The sequence below is a fragment of the Pagrus major genome, chromosome 23, assembly GCF_040436345.1.
Source record: "Pagrus major chromosome 23, Pma_NU_1.0".
In the NCBI taxonomy this organism is placed as follows: domain Eukaryota; kingdom Metazoa; phylum Chordata; class Actinopteri; order Spariformes; family Sparidae; genus Pagrus; species Pagrus major.
Window position 1 is genome coordinate 21,382,276 of NC_133237.1, and position 23,640 is coordinate 21,405,915.

The following is a 23,640-nucleotide window of genomic DNA, read 5'->3' on the forward strand; positions in this document are numbered from 1 at the left end:
CAGACATTTTTAGTTTTATTCACTGTGGCGCCAGAGGCTTTGATCTGAGATGTATTTACCTAATATCTTTCCACGGTGCATTTGAAACATTTAGGAAATGTGGGTTTCTCAGAAGTTGGTTACATTCTGGAAACTGCTTATGAATTCAAGTGCGCTGTGCTGAAGGTGAAAATCTATTTTGATGTGTGCATTTCACTTGCTTAAGACTGAGGAATACAGAGTGCATTAGACGAAGCGACAGTCTTTCTCCCTGTAGTTACATTTCAAATGATGGAGAGGCTGGACTGATTGCTAAAAGCATCACATAGTCACCACATTCTGGACCTCAGTCCACCTACACTTTTTTGAAAAGACTGAGCCAAAATATGAAACTATTCTGTGGAGAGAGCTGACAGGCGCGACAAAGCTGTCAGAGCTCCTCGGTGACTCACACTCTGACCCAAACAATGAATTAAAAGCAAATTAGCCGTCCATGGTTGTGTTTTGGACGCAGTTGACGTTAATAAGGAAGACTTAGTCAATAACTGCACATCATATTAGCAGAAGTCCAGACTCTCAGTGTCATTGTTGTTAATTAGTGCGACCAGTATTGACCGGGGCCTTGTTGGAGTATTCCTGTTGTTATTATGATGCACCGTGTGGTGCATCTCGTTAAAATGCAGCACAGTGTGTTGATCTGTAACTTTGCTTAATGGGTTTTGATTTTAGATATTACTGCACACGCATATCATTCCCCATGCCAGTTACTCTCAGTAATTGCTGTAAACAGTCAGGATAAAAATGTGATATTTAATTATGTTGAACACAGAAAAAAGTCCAAGAAAGTTCCCGTGTGAAGTTTGCAATCTCTGCTCATGTTTCCTCTCAGTACAAAGACCTGCAAGTCAGAGGTGCTACTGTAATCCATCTTCTTGCTCTGAGACGTGAAGGTGAGGTATTTGTCTTTGTTAGCTCTGTCACTGACTGGACATGTGTGAAGAGTGTTTCCATCCTGTTGCCCACTTTGTATCAGTAGTAGGTATAGACCGCTGTGAGGCTGAAAACAGCATTTTTTTCAATCCTTGAATTGGATTTCTGACTTTATTTTAAGGTTAAACCAGTGGATCCCATCTACTTTTAATGCAGGAGGCCACGAGCTATTCATAAAAAACAAAAGCTGAATCTATCTCAGCATTGTACAAGAAAATTATATCATCATCGTCGTCTTTATTTTTCTTTATGACTCTTAATGAAACTTAATGATATACTTAAGGAGGGTATTCCTGAGCAAAGTCAAGGTTAAAACCTTGTACATATTGCTGCTAAGTATCACTTCTGTTTATTTTGGATTGTACAACTAGTAGAACAAGCATCGTTCATGATGTTACATCTTTTAGCAGGTACTCTCCGGGGAAAACAGAGTGGCCTTGACTGTAATGCCTCCTGACAACTTATCCACTGCTCTTCGTTTGCTTTACTAATAAGCATATGTCAGCTGTTTGAGAGTCTCATAATGAGTAAAAACTCCAGCAAGGGCAATATTATTTTGTGCCTTATCGTTTAGAAATGCAATAATTAATCCATTAATTAAAAAAAGAAAAGTAATAGCCGACTATTTGATGCTTGATTTATTGTTCCAGTCATTTTTTAAGTAAACATACGCTGGTTCCAGTTTTTTAAATGTAAGGATTTGCTGCTTTTCTGTCATTTATGATAGTAAACAAAGAGTTTTTGGGTTTTGGCCTGTTGGTTACAAAAAAAGGAGGACTTCAGAGACGTCACTTTCGGCTCTGGGAAATCATGACGAGCATTTTTGACATTTAACAACCAAACCAGCCATTCCAAAAACTCAACACTGACGTGACCCAGTTTTAAAATTCGGAAAATTTTCTTGGGCCCACCCAAACTTTTAATCACAACTGTGATCCCGTCATTGATACGATATAAGATGTGTGCCGATGTTGTGTTGAAGTCTGTTAGATATCAAATAGCTTGTGTTTCCTGCACATATCAATGGAAAAAAAAGACTTCAACACAACACCAGATAAATATACGTCAGATCAAGTAAAAATAACACGTCTTTTACATACCCCGTTTAATCAATTGTCATGACTTTTTTAATGTAAATATTAAATCGAACTTTAAAACTTTATATTTATTTAGTGTAAATGACCTGTCACAGCCCACCATGGTGCCATGACCCACAGCTGTGGGAATCACTGGACCAGATGATTAACTGTTTTAATATAAAAATAATGAGCAGATTAATCAATAAATCAAAGTGGTTGTTAGTAGGAGCCCTATTATTAATACATATTTAAAACACATAATGAATCAATGTACATTAAATATTCAATCTGATGTTACTGCTGTTTCTTAATCCCTTTACTGCAACAGACAACTAGCACACTGAGACCTTGATGTAAAGGGGAAGATTCATGTTGATCTTCAGCACCAACACTCCGATTTTCATACAATGATTTTGGTATTCAAGGAATGTTTGTAACATTTGATGTGTTATTTAGAATGATGGATTTTGACAGCCGATGTCACTGAGATTTTAAATAAATGTGAAAACAATGGGACCTTCTTTCCCTCTGGAGGAGATCAGACACTCGCTTCTTACTGTGACATTTACAGACATACAGTACACTGTGGGTTTAATTCTTACCTACACGTCTGATGGATTGCTTCTGCACAGGAAGTCAGCGTTCGACCCCGTGTTCTGCAACATTAACATATAAATATATGCTCAGAACTGACCAGGAGTACAGTTGTAGAGGAAAAGGGGTGGACGACGCTGTGACGACGGCTGCGTCAGTGGTTTTTATTCTGCTCAGTACGCCCCTCTGGCTCTGTCTCCAGCCTCTTTTCACTTTTCCCACCGGCCCGTTAATTTCTGAGGAACCTTCACAAGCTGCCTTCTCATGCCTGACTGTAAGCCTGTTAATTTGACGGCTGATTTTGTAATTTTTCTTCATCCTGTTCTGGCTCGGTCTATGCATGAGGCCCTCTATTCTGCTGCTTTAAACACTTGCCTCAATTGAAAATGTATATAATGTTGCTTGAGGCTGTAACAGCTTCACGGTTTTCTTATGACTGGTTGTATAATTTGAGCAATATGTTTACATGTTGTTGTTGTTGTGTGTTTTTTTTTTTTTAAGTATTACTACTATAGAGGGAGCTTTTTGTGTGCAACATTTGAGTCCTAGACAAATGTCTCTTTGGGGACAATAGAGTATATCATATTGTATTGAATACACACACATCCTTGACATATGCTGTGTCTAAAGAAAGGTACAAGTAACAAGTAAAGGTACAGGTAAAGGGACAATCAGAGATTTGAGGATTACTTTATCGATTGTGGCTTTGAAATGACATTGCTTAGGATTATAAACTATATTAAAGCTGGGAATAAGATAACTATAACACGGGTTACAAGATCGATGATGAGCAAACCTACAGTGGTGTTACTTAAAGACAAGTTTAAATGTAAGGTTCCACTAACAGTCCCCCATAGATGCAGCCCCTGATAAGAAAGGATAATATTTCTGTGTCTAGAGGTTTGCAGGAGAGGCTACGCAGATGGCAAAATAACAAAAATTGAGTTTACAGGTTTGCAGGATAATTGTCAGTTTTCATACCACAGTATATTGTGAACTCTGTTACCTGCTGCAGCTCTATGCAGGGTTCTGTTGCGTAATCGCTTAATCCTTTTAGTACTACATTAAATGTGCCATGAAACTGAATGAGAATCTGCTCATAATGGTAGTGCTAGAGGGTGATCTTATTCCAAACTGTAGCTTCAATGAGCTCAGTACGTTTTAATGACAAGTTATGTGAGGTCTTGGATGGAAGTTGCTACTGGAAAGGTCATTGGATGACCCCAGAAATTAGGAGACATCATCTGGGGACCATGAATGTCCTCAGCAAATCCAGCTGTTTGCTTTCAGGGCAAAATTGGAACCTGGTCCTCCTTCCTGCAGCTCTCCCCTGACCTGTCTCGCTGCTCTGTCCATCTGTTTCTGATAAGTAGCCAAATCAAGATCAATCAGCCGAGTCGGACACACTACTGTCTGCACTTCTTCAGTATAAAGTAATTCTGGCATGCTTTTACTGAATATATCCTCCTGCAGCTCGATATCTGACCCACTCTCTCAGCTAGCCCATCTCGGGCAAATTGGCTTGAAAACAGAGAGGAAAATAAAGGAGGGATAATTCAGGAGGATGGGGATCAATCACTGGGACTGGACAAACACATACAGGAGCTGGAGGGTATACGATTCTCAAATGAAAGTCAGGTAGAGACTGTTTTGCTTGCAGCCTCTAATCAGTGAGTGGTTGAGTTGGGGATCATTGGGGACAGCAGAGAACAGGTGGATCTAATTGTCTTAATCACATCCTGCGCTACCCTGGCACCAGTGACATTGAATAGTTTTAGTGTTTAGATTGTTATTCTCACTTTCTTATGCACGTGACAGAAATGCAGAAAGGAGTGATGTTTGTCATTAACTGAATCTATTTTCTCACAGATAAACTTTTGTCTCATACGTGTGGCAGGAAAAGCACAGGTGTGACTGACAGTGTTAGTGATGGTTTTTGGTGGTGTTACGTTCAGGTGTCTCAGTATTATATGTTAATGAGCCAGCGAGGAAATGAAATACCTAAATGAAACGGAGCCATGAGTCATGCTCTCAACCACAGTGTACAAATGTTTAGAAAAATTACTTTTGGGCAGTATTCACTTGCGCCTGGAATTGTTATATAAGTACTAAATGTATGGTGGCCCTTATGTACCAAAATTAATATATAAATACATATAAAAATACTTGAACATAAAATAATTGTATAATATATAGAGACATGCTTATATAGCTCAGTGGGTAGAACCACTGTGCTTTGGTGCAGGAGATTGGGGGTTCAAATCCTGATCAGGTGCATTTCAACATCTAGCCAGTGCCATTTAGCTCCATGGCTAACTGCCCTACATGCTAAAGGCAGCTAATTGTTACAGCAAAGTATATAGTGAGCAGCAGTAAGAGGTTTTGGTGCCCCTGATAGTTTAGGAGCTACCTTCAAATTAAACTTTTTTAAAAAAGGTTGATACTCTATAACTTCAATATTAATAAACATGAGTATTTCCCCTCTGCAGATGGCACAGCCACTTCTAACACTGAAAGTATCTAGAAGACTCCACTTAGTAAGTGTTCCCATCAAGGTTGGCCATGTACTCATGATTTATTTACACAAAGTGTTACCTTCTGTCTGGAGGAGCTTTTTTTTTGTTAAATGGCCTCTACAGCCTTGTTTACCATCATTACACAATCTCATAGGTACGGATAAGTCTTTCTTAGATGGTTACAACAATACGGCTATAATCAACATCCTCCTTCAGAATATAAAAGGGATTTTCACTTCCAGAACCTCACTGTTGAGCTCTATATCTTCAGCGGTGATTCAGTAATGTGCTGCATATGTTTACAGAAATTTTAAGAAGTTCCTGTCTCATTAGCATGACACAGTCCCAAGAAATGTTTGGTCTGCAGCTGTTACAACTTACAATATTATAATATATTTACATTAATTTGATACAACTCTATAACTACAATATTAGCAAATGTGAATCTTTCCCCTCCGCAGATGGCACAGCTGCTTCTAACACTGAAAGTATCTGGAAGACTTCACTTACTAAGTGTTCCCATCAAGGTTGACCATGTACTCATGATTTATTTACACAAAAATGTAACCTTCCGTCTGGAGGTGCTTTTTTTTTTTTTGGCTAAATGGGGAGAATGTTCGCAAACATAAACAAACACAAAGCTGCAGAGGTTTTGAAGGTAAGTGGATGATGATGGTTTATTGTCAGCTGCAGACTTCGACAACTGCCACAGGGGTCTAAAAACTGGACAGATGAATGAGTGATTTGTGGATCCAATTTGGATAGTGTGTAATTTGGAAAGTTTTCCATGACATCTTCAAAAATAATTTCTCTGTGGCTTTTAAAGGAGACACATTATGCTCATTTTGAGGTTCATAATTCTATTTTGGTTTACTACTAGAATAGGTTTACATGCATTAATGCTAAAAAAACACATCAGTTTTCTCATACTATCCAGTATGCCCCCTCCTGTTTGAGCTCCTGTCTCTTTAAGGCCCCCCAACCTGAAAACCCAGTCTGCTCTGATTGGTCCGCTCACACACACCTGAGCCAGCACCTCTCAACATGTCTCCGGTCAGCTACGTCATGTTGTCAGCTTCCTGTTAGATTCACTTCTACCTTGAATTTAAGTGACGTAGTGTGATGTCACGAAGTTGTGAAATTAAAGGCGGGACTACTGACGAGGCGTTTCAGGAGCAGTGTTTTCTGTAGGAGAGAGGAGCTCTCGTTGGTGCGGATTTCGGGGTTTTTAACTTTCAAGACCTTTTACTTGCACAAGAACCCATATAACAGACTAAAGGAAAGGAAAAGCATGATAGGTCTCCTTTAAGTCATAGAATAAGAAGATGTATAGAAGTTGAGCCGTTAGTACTCATTTTCAACCTTGAGAAAACAATCAACGGTGAAATGTGGAAACGTTCTTTGTCTTCCGTGAAGGACTTTTATGATAAAATAACAAATTAATCTTGACAGCTTATCTGCGTGTGATGCACTCACTGTAGACAAAGCATTTTCAGATATTGTAGATGGCTCACACCCTTCCTCAATCCATACCCACTGATTTTACTCATGGTTGTGGGGGGTCCGAGCCTATCCCAGCATGCATTTGGTGAGAGGTGGGGAACGCTGCTGGAGAGGTCGCCAATCTATCACATGGGCCAATACATACAGACAGACAAACAAACACATTCACACTCACGTTCACACCCACAGGCGATTTAGAGTTTCTTTCCCCTGACCTGCATGTCTTTAGACTGTGGGAGGAGACCAGAGCAGCCACAGAAAACCCATTCAGACACGCTGAGACCATACAAGCACTCAAGCTCACAGCAAAGGAGACAAAATAAAACAAACTGTCTGACTGTGAAACTTGACTTTTGTCCCATTATCAATCAAAGAAGAGGGTGAAAAGCTGGAGGCCTTTTCCTTCTTTTGATTTCACATCAGCATCATTTATTTCTGATCTCCTCTGTTGGATAGAGTCCTCTATTCCTCTCACATAGCATCGCGGGTTTGGATCTCTGTCACTGCTTTTACTAGAAGTAATGAATTTATGCACAGCCACCTACAAGAGCTATTTCCGTAGAATTCAGGTTTCTCTGCATGCCAAGGATGTAAAATGAAGAACAAAGCTTGATTTCAGTCACAATGCATACTAACGCTCCATTCCCTGGTCTGATGCATCTCATTCTCTATTCAGCAGGAGTGTTGTTGTTAAGGGGAATGCAGAGGAGGTTCAGTCCAAATTATCACTTGTCTTTTTCACTCTTTATCCTTCAAAAGAAGTTTCTCTTGCAGAGACAGAAATCATTCTTTAGTGCTAAAATGCAAATATACGTATAAGTGTAATGTTGTTAAATGTTGTAATTGAGTTGCATATTTCACTGGTTGGAATAGCATGTGAAATATACTATGAATGGGATGAAGGCCATTCATTTTGCATGCAGTTTACATGTTACCATAAGACGATGGAAAACGACTACAAAGACATGTATAACAACTCCACAGAGATACAAAAGAAAAATACAGAGGTGCAAAAAGACCAAAAAAAGACATGCAAATCAACTATGAAGAGGTGCAGAAGCTAACAAAGACATGCAAATTGACTGCAAAGAGATGAAAAACGACTAAGAAAATGTGCAAAAAGATTAGAAAGATGTGAAAATTGACTTGAAAGAGATGCAAAAAGATCTCAAAGAGGTGCAATATGACCACAAATACATGTGAAACAACTATGAAGAGATGCAAAAGAAATGCAAAAAGACCACAAAAGACATGCAAATCGACTACAAGAGATGCAAAAATGACTACAATGACATGGAAAATTACTACAAGAGTTGCAAAAATGAAGAGGTGCAAAAAGAAAGACTTAAACCACAAAATAAAGCAAAACAACTACAACGTCACAAAATAGTCACGGAGGAACACAAAATAATGACTAAGAGACACAAAACAACCAAAAAGAGACACAGAACAACAACAAAACTTTGCTAAACAACCACAAGTCTTGGTCTTGTTCCTGTGTAGAAGGGGACGCTTTATCCGGCTTATTATTGCTCAACTGGTCCGTGGCTCTAGGCTATTTGGAATTATTAATATCAATTCAGTTTAGAGCATTACTTAGAGCAAGTTTTTGTAATTTGGCATTCATTTATTACTGAATAAATACTGTAGATATTAATATTGTACATTTTATTATCACCAAGAACCAGGGCTTTGAATCTGAGTCTTAACACATGTTCAATAATTTCCCAAACACACACACACACACACACACACACACACACACATGCACACACACACACACACGCACACGCACACGCACACGCACACACGCACACACACACACACACACACACACACACACACACACACACACACACACACACACACACACGCAGCCAAGTCAAAAGTTTCTAAAGCATCCCTTTAATTTTCCGTCTGTAATTGTCTGGCCTGTGATGGACCTGAAACCTTTCCAGGCTGTTTCTGGGCCTTTCGCCCAATGCATGCTGGGAAATACTCTGACCTCTATTTGAACTGTGGGCATGGGAAATTAATGAGTGATCTGAAACGTGTTAATGTGAATTCAGTTCCCAAACATTTCTGCATCGTATCTGATACAAGCAGTCAAGTCTCCTTCATTTTGATTCTGTGCAGATGTTCCATTCATGTTCATCAGCTTCTTCACTTCCTCATGTCTCCATACTTGTTGCCATCGCAGTCGGATTAATGCTGGGATTCATACTTGGTGTTTGTGCAGAATATGAGAAATATTACGGCGCTTCCTTCCCCTTTTTTGTGTGATTAAACAGTCAATAGAATTTAGATAATAGAGAATTGTTTCTCACTAAAGAGAGAAAATAATGCAAGGGGTGAAGCATTCAGAGAATTCCTGAAATACTTTTAGGCTATAATGGATTGCAATCTAAGCTTTTTGAAATCATGAAGCCTCTGACTAATTGCATTCTCCTTTGCACCACAAAGTCATTTCACAAGTCAAAGGCAACACATTTCAGAGCTGATAATTTAAAAAAACATCCTTCGGAACTGCTTGTAACTCATGCAGATAAAGGCTGACCTGCTATGCTGTAAAGAAATGCAATTACTGCAAACAAAATGTTCTTAAATTGATGGCTTGAGTGTTTTTTTTTTCCATCTTTGTCCTCAAGAGCACTGAAAATCAATCTGTACTGTAAATGTTTCAGTGTTTACAAATACTACATGGGATGCTGTGAACATAAATTGATGGTGGTAATAAAAAGGGCCTTTCATTCACAGGAAATAATTTTTACGCATCCTCAGAAATGATGTCACTATCAGGCCAATCAGTGACAGCTTCCCGAGACTTTATGATTGCTGGACAGATTAGAGAACTGTAGTATGCACCAGAGCCTCTTCAAGGAAATAACAAGTGCCTCAGCAATCAGAATCACGTCCCCCAGGAAAGGGAAAGAAAAAAAGCCCCTGTGATTGCAGAGTTTTGAGATTAAGAGACATCACACTGAGGACGACGGTGAATTCCCAGCTGGGACAAAAGCGCCAACAAAGTGTGACAGAAAGAAATCTCATTGTGTGACGTCATTGCTCAGGATCTTGTACTGACACACACAAAAAAAACACAGAACGCAGCAGCGGGACACCATTTCACTCAACACAGCGAGTTCCTCCTCTATAATGAATCTGAACTGCTGCTCAGCTCGCACAAAATGACGTAGTCCCTCAGTGAGATTCAGAATTCTTCCTCACTGGGTTATAGTGAAATCTTTGATGCATTTTTCATGAATCTATTCTGCTGTAACACTATTTTTAACACTCTAGTTTTATGTCAAGTCCAATGAAAATGACTTTATATCACTGGCAAGCTTTGTCACAAGATAGGACTTCAAATAAATGCTGATGTTCCTTCTGCACCCTGTGCCTGTTATGTGTGTCAAAAAAGGACCCAAACGCAAATCAGCGAGGCAGGCAGGTAGAAAAACATAAAAAACGAGCTTTAATAAAGAAAGCTGTAATCAAAAGAACAAAACTGGCAGGCAACAAAAAAAAAAAAAAAAAAGAAGAAGCAGGCGGAAGCAAATCCGACAACTAATGAAGTACAAAAAATCCAAAAACTAAACAAAGCACAAGCCAATGAAGCACTGGGAACACAGAGAAGAACACAAAGGAACACAAGAAGGCAAACATGACTGGGGAACAGGAACAGAAGAATTAGACTAACCAACAAAGAGAGGTGGAAAAACAAAGACTTACATACACAGGGGCTGATTAACTAACCAAACACAGGCGAGCAGGAAAAAGACAAAGACAGGAAGTGGAAAGTAAAACATGACACATGAGGATGTTATCTACAAAATTAAACAAAAAAACTAAACCACGAAAAGTGCTGTTTAAAGTTGGAACTTTAAACAAAAAGTGTTTTAAATTCACTGCAGTTCCTTCCTCATAAAACTGTGTGTGATGATGACTTTTGAAACATTTTGAATCCTGTAGTGTTCACATAAATGTTTTCTTGCCATGTGCGGATTGGTGGAAAAATGTGAAACCATTGGCAGGATTGTGACCGGCATCAGTCCTCTGCATGTGCACATACATGTTCCTCCTCACGTGCATTCAGAAAAACCAACAATACAAGGACCAGCTCAAAGGTTTGCTGCTCTAGAGCACTTCTAGGGGTCAGAAACTACAGAGGACACCTTTAATAGACGGTGCTGTATACTACTACTGGTGCTGAACTGAAGTCTAAGGTGTTAGACTTTGACATTGATGGATATTTCTTAAAACAAAACTTTTTCTATGAGATTTGGCTTTTTTAAAAACAGTATTTTAGGTCATTGAAAACTGACCCTTTCGAAAACTTGCTGGGACCACTCTCAGCTTGTCAAATACTGCAGCCCGGTCAGTGGCCCTTTGCTTCTAAGTTTGACACTGTGGGTACCCCTCTACCCCGTCACTTCCTGAAGCGCCCCTCCAGGGCAGTAGTATAAAGACTGAGAAAAGGGTTAGATGGATCATACACTTTTCCCCTGGAGACCGGGGTTATCATCCTGCTTGTGATTAGGAGTCAGGGTTGATTGATTTTAAAGTCATATTACATAATTTCATGTATGTTAATGATATAACTTTTGTTACGCAAGTACTTATACATCACCAAGGTAACTTGCTTTACTGTGAGTAATGAGGCTGCATGTAGTTATTTTAATAAAATTATTTTAAGACACAATTTGGTATAAAACAAGAGATAATAAAATAATGAATATAGTGATGCAGGTTTTATATTTACAGAGAACAGAGTTCCTCTTGAGAGTCCAGCTTACAGTGAGGTGAGACAGTCTGGTATCCACCAGTATCCATTACCTTTTATGGTAGCCTATCACAGATAATAAAGAAAAATAGGTTGTTCATGGAAAAAATACATTCAGTGTTTGTTTGTTCATTGAGGCCTTTTTGACAGCAGACATTTTGACTTGTCAAAACAGGAAAAGCTCAGGTGTCACTAATGTCATTGAATATGGCTCAGTTCTATTTAAATGTCCCATTACGCTGTGACAGCTTGACAGTGATGAACAGAACCAGGACCCGGAAACTGAATCATATGTAGCCTTCACTGATTTTATTATTTAAAGCTTTTCTTATTGTGATATCCAAAATGTCTTCCATGAAAAGAGCCTATTGTTTCATTCATTTAATATGTATACAATACAAAAACAACAAGTACACTTGCTTTGATATTGCTCACTGACCTTATTTTTTGTTAAAATGTTAATTTTATTGACTTACTAATCAATTTCAAGCAAAACAAGAGAAAATGAAGGAAAAAACAGCTTTCCTTTGAGCTAAACTGGATTTCAAAATCTTTCTATAGATGTTGAAATATAAGTTTGTGTCTGAGTGAGTGTAGTCTTTGATACAGGCTAATAATTATCTTGCTACTTTAACCGTGGTGGCAGGAAATTAACTGATCCAGCCTATTGCAAGTGCGCTCAAGGAAGTCCTCACCTCTGAATTGAGTGGTGCTGTAAGCAAATTCATAAAGCTACAAGGGGGAAATAATTAAAGCCTAAAAGCTTTTTATCTTCCCCAAGTATGGAACCATTGATTTTTTCTTTTTTGTGCTCAGCCTCTTCTCGTTTGTAGTCGGCCATGATCAGAGGAGTCTTTGTTTTGCGGGAAAAAAAGAAGAAGAGGGCCAAAGATGTGGGGAAGAGACAGGCAGGCTCATTATCGCCAGAAGCAAAAGTTCCGGGAACAAAAGTCATGTGACCTGTGTGGGCTCACGTCTTATATTTTCCACTGTGTGAAGACTCTTTGATTTGCTCTCACTTTCATATCGTAATGAGCCGTACGGTCTCTCCTGCTCCAACATGGGTATGCGCTCAGCAGTTCTTCTTCTCTTCTCTGCCAGTAGTGTTGAGTGGTGGTCTCTGTGACCTGCCTCTGCACAGCGCTCATTTGAAGGATCATTCACTTGTTCTGCTTGGCGATCACTGCCGCTGCTGCGCCGTGTATTAATGAGCGAGTCCTAGGCCTTTTCGGCTCGTTGGTACCCTCCATCAGCATAAATCTCCTTTAACAAGAGTGAAGAGTTTCAGCCCATCAACATGAAGGTGCTCATAGATCACAGGCTTCTACGCCTCCTGGTAAAAACATTAAAGATTCATTCCTAATGCTCTTTCTTGAGGGATAAGTCACAGTGGTAGGCTTATAACACCTTAAGCTATATGTGGAGAATGTTACTGCTTAATGTAAATACTTTTAATATCAAAGTAAACTGTAACTTTTCAAGTTAAACACACTCTAGATTTAAAGGGGACATAATGACAATGTGGAGTACCTACCAACCCAGACACTCTCAAAGGGCTGCCTAGGCCTAGAAAGCTACCTTTCATGAAGGTCTGCCATGGACATTAGAGCATTAGCATTCTCTTCATATCCAGATTTTTGTTGCCTGCCTTTTTCTTTATCACATTTTGGATTATTGGACTGGTTTTCTGCCTTCATTAAGCTTTTTGTTGCGAATCTGCCTGCGCCCATGTTCTCATTTGGATCCTGTTTTTGTAAACCTGACATGTACAAGCTCAAGAAAAGATCAATACCGGCCATCCGTGACCAGACTTCAAACTAAGAAACTGTAAGTTTTGCCATGTTTTATGTTGTTTCAGTGTTTATATTTTGTGGGTCAGCTTGTTGAATCAGGCGTTAGCATGTTGCTAGTGTGACTATTCCCAGTCTGGGGCGATGTTGGACTAATGCTCTAATACTGACAGTCAAGAGAATGGATATTATTACTTGTGTGGTGTTGAAGTTTTTGGTGTAGTTCTATTTATGGTAGAAATGCAGCTAACTAGTCGCTAAAGACACCAGCAGAAAGGAAAGATGGTTAGTGGTGCTGGCTCAGGCCTGTGTGAGCTAGCCAATCAGAGCACACTCTTGGGAGGAGGGTCTTAAAGAGACATGAGCGTTTCAGACAGAGAGTGAATACAGTTCTAGTAGAAACTCAAAATTAAAGTCTGAACATGAAAATTGGCTTACTGTCTTCTCTAATTTGCAAGGCGATTTTTCCCCAGAGAAGTGCTATTGGCTCATTTGATCACCCTCCAAATTAGCTTTAAAGAAGTCTGATCTCTTAATTATACCAGCTATTTCATCTTTGATCTCTGCGCAGATCTCCTTTTAGAGCCCACTGTAGATGCTCTGTTCTTTATAGCTGATCACCCATATCCAATTAGACATTGGATTTGACAAGCTGAGGAACTTTTGGTGTTTCTTCTCAAGTGCTCTAAACTAGGAGCCGTAGTCATGCTCTGCTGACAGCTGATTAATGCACTATGTGTGCCATTTCCAGAGATAGAGGGTCTCCATTGCTAAAGGATGGCAGGCAGGGTGTTTATGTCCAAAAAGCAATCTTTCCTACAGTGAAAGGGGATTTTTAAAAATGTCTCCAGATGAAAGTAATATATGTGGCTTGTTTTCCATCTCAACCATTGACTTGATCTTTTGTCTTTGCACCACGTCGCTCTGTCAGTGAAGAAAACGGCGTAAACAAACGTGTTCTGGGGATTAGGTTGACCTTTTTTTTGTCATTATTATCTAGCTGTTACGCTGTGTCCCCTAAAATATTTGTTTGTTCAGGATCAACATAAACCCCTGGGTAAAGCCCCAGTTGTGTGATCAGTGTACAGAGCCCTGTTTCCTCAACTGTGACATGATGGAGTCCACAGCACCAGAGAGTTCAGTCTGTGCTGTCTCTGAAATCACTCACCGGCTCTCACATTCACTATTCCCTGCATGATAAACATTCAAACAAAACATTTTTCTTTGGCCATAACCCAAGACTTCATGCAATATTTAGAGGGAATCTATGAACCAATGGCAGCTCAAAGCTGGGTCTCTGCATGGTCTTTGCACCTACAGTAGCTGCGAGGACCTGGAGGATTGTGGGTGACTGAGTGTCACAAGTTACAAAGTACTCAGATTACTTTTTTATTGTAACAAGTGACATAATGCATTAGTTTTGCAATTCAAGTAATCTGTTATTATTAAAGCAACATTATGTAGAAATTTGCACCTTGTGCAATCTGGCGCCCTCCATGGTTGCTGAGTGCAACACCACTGTTATAAATAGAAATCCCAGGTATGTCACAATTTGTGCTAACTACAAACAAAACTTATTACTTGTATTTTTAAGTAAACATGTATATAACGTTGTGATCCTACCCTCTCACTGAAGTTACATAGTGATGGGGGGCGGAGTGGTTGAGACGCCTGTTATCGCTGGTCTGCAGAGTTGTCGGTCGAGTCAGTACATTAAAGGAAGATATATGTACATCCTCTGGACAATATAAACAGCAACATGTGCAAGGAATTGCAAGAGGTTTTCATTCAACGTATAGCTGTTATCCTTTGATGTAACAAGTTACTTTCCATATATCTGTGCCCAACACAGATATATGGCTTCAGGTGATTGTTGTTGCACCATGTGTTAAAGCTCTCTATCTAAAATATTGTGAAGACAGGATGCTTCATAAAGTATTCACTGGAATCATGCATGCAGATATAGTTCTAACTCCCATTTCACCATGAACTACACTTACTGTTACTTTTATTGAATTCCTTCAAGGTCATTACTATGCATACATAGCTCAGTCCGTAGGGACTTGGCTTGGGGACTCAAAGGTGGCCGGTTCAAGTCCCACTCGGACCAAAAAAAAAAAAAAAAGTATGATGTGGACTTGTAATGGAGAATACTAGTTCACATCCTGGGCATTGCCGAGGTGCCCTTGAGCAAGGCACCGACCCCTAACACTGCTCGTTGGGCGCCGTTGCGTCTATACACTGTGTGTGTGTGTGTGGGTGTGCATGCATGTATAACGTGAGTGATAAAAAGAATTTCCCCTTGTGGGATTAAAACAGTATAATAAATTAAATTAAAAAAAATTAGTCTGGAGAGAAATGGGTGTAAACTACAACTTCACTGGTGCATGGAGACATACAATCAAAACATTTTGATGATTTAAAACATTTATATAATTTTAATGTTCCATTCAGCAGTTGTGATATTCATAATATGAGCCTACATCAGTGTTGGGTGTGGTCAGAGGTGTTGAAACTTCATCACAGTGCTCACTCCATTAATTAGATTTTGATGATGATTCATGAGTCATGCTGTGTGCTGACTGAGCTGTTGTTTTCAAACAGAGAGAGCAGTGCCGTGCAAACAGGCTGTGAGCACTGCTCATGCTTTAGGATCACAAGTGTAGTCTTGTTTTCAAAGTATATTTATAGTCTCTGACAAGTCTCAAGTTTGGATGGATTTAAAGCTCAAAACATCCCTGCTCACCCAGGTCCATATAGGCTTTTCACCTAGTAGTGTAGTTCAAGGGATGTCAATGTCTATCCACTGGCTGGTTAGTCTTAAACTTTGGTGCAGACTGAAACATCTCAAGGGCTATTGAATGGATTGCCTTGAAATTCTGTGCAGACATTCATGGTCCCCAGAAGATGAATTGTACACACTTAGCAGATCCACTGACTTTTCCTCTGGGGCTGCTAGCAGACTGATTTTAGAGAAATGTTTCTATAACTGGATGGATTGCCCAATTTCTTTTAGGACATCCAACCAGCTCAAGGTTTACATTTATCCTGTGAAATATCTCAACACACACATATAAAAACATTCTCAGTCCCCATATCCACATATTTCAACGTTGTACATTCTTTAAGTCAAAGTTTCAATTTGTTCAATACTTTGGATAATGTCTAATTATGTGCAAAAGTTAATACATTCCCACCAGCGTTGTGTTAAGCAAATGTTAGCATACTCACATGCTAAACTAAGATGCATGCTGGCACACTGATGTTGGCATTTAGCTCAAAGCACCGCTGTGCCTCACAGGGCTGCTTCTCTTGTCTTGTTAAACTGAAGAATGTGGCTTCGTCCCAGATCACTCCCACGTCCACTCATTCAGTACTCCCTACAGAATGGACACTCAATAGTTTACTCAATAGTGAGCAGTGAATTGATATTTTGGACTGTAAGTCATGTCAAGTAATCATCACTGGCAGGTGTCGAGTTGCACAATGGTAATTTCGATGTGAGGCATTACATTGATATTTTATACCGTGCATGCCATCAACACCAGGGTTTTCCCTGGGTTTTACAGTTGGCTGCTATGGAGGCAGAGGTGGGGTGTTGGATGAGTGTTCACCAAGAAATACTTAAAAATATTGTTTCCAGTGGTGAAAGAAGTATTCAGATCCTTCACTTAAACTGGCAATAGACAAGAATGACAAGAAAAGGGTTAAAACAACAAATGACTCGACAAAGACTGAACTAAACACAGGACCTAAATACAAACTAAACTAACGAGGAGATGAGGTGCAGCTGGAGAGACACAAGGAAGGAGCTGATAAGATGGGGAAGTCATTGGGAACAGGCAGGGCTAATGAGGCTGATGCAGGGCAGGTGTGGAGGGAAAAACAGGATGGAGTGGAGCACAGCAACACAGGAGGGAAACAGAGCACCAGAAACATAGATGAGCAGGACAAAGTGCAGGAAAACAGACAAAGATGCGAAGTGGAAAATAAAACATGACACACGAGGAGAGAACCTAGAAAATAAAACGGGAAATAACTGAACTAAAAATGTAAACATGTCTAGTGTAGGCAACAATGTTTGTTATGTTTAGCTAAAGTTAACTATTCACCAAAATGTATCTTTAGCTGTTCCAGTCCGTTCTTGGTCAAAGAGAGCTGTAGAAACATTGTTAAAGATTTACCAAACCTCCCCCTGCACTGGGAGCCCTTTAAGAGAATGTAAAATGTTTTGTTTTACATTTGGATTTTCTTTGGAGGGCAGTATATAGTAAATAAATATGCACACTCACAGACACGGACATAAAATACTGGACACTAAATAAATTGCACCATATTGTAGACAGGGAGTTTGGCCACAGCCTGTGTTTTTATTATCTTCCAGTTCGTTATTGGTCTCCAGAGAAAAACTGACTTGGAACTTGGCTGAGAGGAAAATCCATCAGAGCAACAGCATTTCCACTTTTTGGTCCAAGTTTCTTTATCATCATTATTAATAGCTAACTTTTCTAACAATAAGTCAATAACATTTAACAAGGGAAGTCCTAAGTTGGGCACAGCTGTAAAACTTTCCAACCATAGAACTGGTCCAGCACTGCTCCTGCCACACAGAGATTAAGTGAGAAGTTACGGGTTGAGTCTGTGGGTAATTTCTGCCTTAATGCTAACCTCTGTTGTTCAGTGATGTGAGTAACAACAAATCAAAGCCGACGCCTTCCACAGCCTCTCCCCTTCATTTCCCTCCAGGCGAAGCAAATTGCAACAGAAAGGCAGCAAAAGCAGAACTGTAAACAAGCTATTGATGGCTGAGGTGAGTCAAGCACAGTAAGGCAATATAGTTATTGCTTTGTTGTCGAAGTTCATTGCATTTTTAGGGAAGTAGTAATGAGCAATTCCTGGGTAATGGACAGTACGTGAATGAAGTGTTGTTGTTCATCAGGAGAATTACCGGATGTCATATACTTTCATTGGCAGTGGTTTGTTGAGGACAGAAAATGTAAGTGAACTAGATGAGACAGTAAGACCTTAAGAGAAAAATAAAAACACAGCCTTGGTCTGCTCCTGCATGCAGTCTGGACGTGTACCTTGGCTTGTTTACTCACCTCTATTAATCAGTAACCCCTGCAGCTGTTTACTGCTCATATTATGCATCCAGAAGGCAGAAACAGGAGAAGGAACCACACAGAATCTTTAATATAATCATTTTGACTCTGTGAATGGGCTTGGTCTTTTGCTTTTAGTCAAAGGTAGCAGTAAGGACATGAGAGAAGCTTTCAAATGCAGCCTTTTAACTTCTTTTATAGTTGTTGCCGTGCAATCACGACAATGGCAGAGCTCCTGCAATGTGCAGCTACATTGTGTCGTGTTCTATTGAAGCTACCTCAGGTGTTCCTGCTATTTTTTCCCCAGTGCGATGAGTGTAAAGGCAAAGGGAGACACCACGGCTCTGATTGTGAAAAAGATGACATCCAGGCCCTACATTTATGTTCTCAATGCCTCAAAAAATACACTGTCAGAAATGTTAGCAGTGGAAATACATCAAACTGCACCACCAAACAGCAACAACATGGAGTCAGAAAACACAAGGTGGTTTTGTAAAAATAGGATCCTAATCCAATTGTTCAGTACTTGCTTGCATTATCAACCTAATCACATTAAAATGTATGACGAGGTGTGCATGGAAACGAGTCTGCTGGTTCAGAGTTTACATCAAAATGAGACTGGCAGGCGTAACGTACATGAAAGGATATGATGCCATCTTTTTGGTGGTTTATATTGGTGCAAGCTTAACTGATTTGTATTAAAAGTCATCTTTAAAGCACATATGATGATGAGCCGCAAAATCCCAAATGGATGGGGTGAAAAACTCCACCTCCCTTGCAAGCTCACATAATGAATACACCAGAAAATGTGGTTAAATAACTCAAGAACAACAAGGTTCATGCTTACGACAGAGGCTGGATCTAGAGAGTAGATGCACTCGGACTTCCGGATATCATTTTTGTGGCTTCAAAGCTTCAGTAAGAATTGCAAATATTGTAAGCTTTGCGGGGAGTAGAGAGGCTGCAACAGCAGCTATCATTATATACTTACATCCTTTTGGAGTCTAATGATGGAGGAGGACAGGAGGGGAGACATCATTATTGAGCGGGCACATAGGGAGGGTCGAGGGTCAAGCTCATGCCCATCACAGCATGTTGGGGCGTAAATGCTCCCTCGTGAGGAGGTTTTGCTACTCGCAGATGTGTGCTCATATCATGTGCATGCACTTTCTCGTTTAGTCTTTATCCGTCCTTTGCCTCTTTTTTATGGTGTCAACTTCCTCAAAAAATCCGAAGCATTCGGATTCCGGTTTCGACGTTGATTACCATGGCAACGGTTGAAACTTAGAGGCATTCGGGCAGATGCAAGGAGCACCTTGCCGCATAAAGCTGTGAATTAATGCAGAAAAATGTCAGGGCAGGTCTTGACATATTCTCCTTTGCTATGTCAACGGGTAGATTTCCATAGGAGGTCTGTATTTTTCTTTTTGCTCATTACCATAAAATATTTTATTCAACCGGCGATCATAATGTTGTTTTTAATGGTTTGAATAAAAAGTACATACTTTGCTGAGGTATAGCCTCCTAACAAAGGTCCACCGTGTCATGTTCTGGTTGGGATTTAGCTTAGTCATAATCTTTATAAGCAGAAATGTACAGTATGCAGAATCTGTTGATGAGATTTTGGTATCGGAAGCATTCTGGTTTATGTTTGTAGTGCATTTGAAGTCTGACTAGTATTGACCAATCACGCTACATGAAGGTAAGAAAGTCAGTGTGGGGAACAAAAAAAGCAGAACGCATTGACCGAAATGCAATTTAGCTTTTTTTTAAGTAGCTTATTTGAGAAAATATCATCATTCATATGCAGATAAGTTAAAAGTCTTCAACTTCATTCTTCAACTTCATTCTCGTGTCTTAAGTTGCTAATCGGATTGTAAACAACGACCGGCGAACATAAGATGTCTTGGCCCCGATATCCATTATCCGGATATCTGCTGACTATACCGGAAACCCCAAAACAATGACCTCAGACCCAGAAGCTAAAATCATCATCAGATGGTAGTTGACGGGTTCCAAGATTTGCTAAGTCACGGTGCCATCATGGTTTTTATGTCCAATGGAAGAACCTGATAAGCAGTGGATCCTCTGAAAAAAAGTAGACCCGGCTCATAAAGAAAGCGGGTCGAGGAGTGCTGAGCAAGATGTTCGTGTCAAGTATCAGAGGTCATCATCTCTGGCAGCTGTGAATGGAGCTTGAACAGCTGGATCGAGGGCTCAGTGGACGTTTGAGAGGCCTTAAAGTGATTCTGGCCAAAAGTCATCAAAAAAATTGCCGAGTGTATACTGATGTGCACCCTTAACTTTATTTCACAGTACTTTGTCTGAAAGCAGATAACATAGTATTAAGAAATAAAATAAAAAAAACACATTTTTGTGCTCTTGTTTGTTTTGATGCACTTGAACAACAACTGTTGATCTTTCTAAAGGTTTTATCAACACTTTAAACTCTTATTAGACACAGAAGTGCTACAATATGCAGTATAAAAACATGTTGCTAAATAGCTAAATGAACTAGAAACCTGACAGCTCTCAGAAGATACTGAAATGCTTTTATAAAAATAACAACAAATGGAGACTTGTCAACAGTATCAACATTGAAATCAAACAAAAGGAAAATTTACACTTGTACACATATCCCAAAATCTTAAGGCGGTTGAAATATTAAGTCAGACAACCAAGTTAACACTTTATAAAGTGCTTACATAACACATCAGGCTCATGAATGCTTCATTTCACATTAATGAATTATAATGGCGTCATGACACACTTAGATGAAATGGACTTTGCTTCATGACACAGAAAAAATACAAATGGGCTAACTAATGCCTGCAGTTATACTTACACACTCGATGTCTAATGGAAGGAAAAAGAGTTGAGATGAAAAAATATGTCACCAGATAAAGTCATTTCCTCGGGCCAGCTCTGCTATCAGATCGCAGACTCTGTTCCTCACCTCAACTCACAGAACATAGAGTACGTCTGTCTTGCATTCACGTAATTCAGTCATCGATATAAAAGTGTTTGCTATTCATATGTGCAAAATGTGCCATGTGCCCAAAATTGAAGTTAGATGAAATGTAGCAGGCAACAAAATGGAAAAGAACAGTTTATCCAGTGTTATTGAGGAGAACTTAAAAAAGTGGATCATCGTGTGTCATCTGGAGATACTACTGTGTACATCATAAAGTGCCAATTGGTTTATCTGAATTTTTAAACTGAAGGTTGCAATAACTCAGCCCAGAAAACGCAGCCCAGTTGCCAGGGTGTGTTGGCAGTTTCTGCAAACCACTAATATGTTCACATTTTTATCTTTCACAGACTATGTTGACATTACTTCAAAACGTGTCATTATCACGTTCTCATTACTTGTTTCCGATCCTACTATCACGTCAAGAGGTGGAGGGGATGATGGCAGAGTTACAGGCAAGAAGGCTGCCAAGCCAGTGACTGCAGTTCGAAACTGCATTTCAACAATTGTAGGTGTGAAACCACTAGATGTTTTGAAGCAGATGCTGGGCCATTTTCCAGGTGACACATCGGCAGCTGTGTTTGTGGTGACGAAAATAGGTATTTGAAGCCAAAACATGAGGTTTTCCTAACCCTAACAGAGGTGTTTCTGTGCTTAAACCACAGCACATCATAAGCACAGCGTTAGGAAAAGATGAAATTGGAGTTTTAATGGCACAGGACTGGACAATTAGTGTGACCAACTGTTTATCTTAATGCAGCTAACATCTAAAATTTGTGTGACAGGATTGAATGAACACATGCAGTAAATTGGTTAAAATTTGCACTAAATTTAAATGACTTGTCTGAGATCACAGAAGGAAAAATGGAAAGAAGACCTGCAGCTACTTTGGGAAATAGTTTTCAATTCAGCAGATTTTATATAACAGCAATTGAGAATTTCTTTTAATATCTCTGCAGCCCTCAAAATAGCTGAAGTGAGGCTTAACTGCTTATAATTTAAAGAGCTGTTCTCTGCTTTTTAATAAACCCAAATCCTATACTGACACTACATTTAGAGTTACATTATTACAATTCTTCAAATAAGTAAGAGCATAATTGCTCATTCATAAATATGTAATGAAACATCATGAGCCCGTTTGGAAAAAGTTACATAAACATCTTACAAAGAAAAAGCGTTAAGTTTCATATTTACTCAAAAAATTTCATGATATACAAATTCACAGCCAGTAAGTCAGAGGATTCAGTTTCACATTCTCAAATTTTACTCTAGCATGTTGATATTCGTCTGGTACGTAGCTTTCATAATATACAAAAAAGATTCAACAGCCTAGCAGGTAAAAATCAAATGAAACCTCTCAGCAAGCAACAAGGCCCATCCGAATAACAAACTACTTTCCTGCATTTATCGGATCAGACATAATGCAATATAATACACTGGAAGAAATACTGAAGCAAAGGAAAAGAAAACACAGTCGTTAATAGCATCAAATAAATATGTCCTTACATAAAAGCTGCCATAGACAGATCAGAATATGTATCTGTTACATTCATCCATCGGGCTCTCCTGCAGGGAAAGACAGCTGTCTCTACCTAAACAACAGGCGACAGAAAGCAGCTGCCTTCCCCTTGAAATGTTAGTGATTAGTTGTAGGCTTTCAGTATCACATCCTAAATGTGGATGTTATCATTTCCCAATGTTTTCACTTTTGAAGGAGTAACTGATACAAGAAAAGAAAAAGAAAAAAAAAAGTCAGCATGGACCTACTGCTCAATATTCATACGATTCCCAGACCAGGCAGAAATATTGTAAACATTTCAGCTTTTTCTACTTTGGTACTAAAGATACAAATGATGGTTTATGAAACTGATGACTGAGACCTTCATTACAGCATCGAATACACTGCAGCTTGCCTGTATGAAGTCTATCAGAGTCCATCCACTGAATACTGCATTGTGTGATTTGAAGGGACATTAAAACTGAATCCGTCTGTGTCTTGTGTAAATGCATGTAAAAGCTTTTTTTTAAAAAAGAAAAGAATAAAAAAATAAAGCAGGCGGCGATGGTTAAAATGACAAATGATCTGACAGGTTTAAAGTGGGATATGCTGCCCTTCAGCAACAAGTTATTCTAAATGAACAGCGCTCCATTTGATAAAACCTGATTCATCCACTAATACTTTTCCATTTACACAGCAAACATTGCAAATATAGAAACCCATATCTGTACATAGTTTTGTTGAATTAAATATATGCAGGGAAGGAAGAAAACAAAGTTCTTTTTGAATGAAGGGTCCAGGTAGTTCCTCAAAAAACCTTGAGGTTTCAGTAGACATA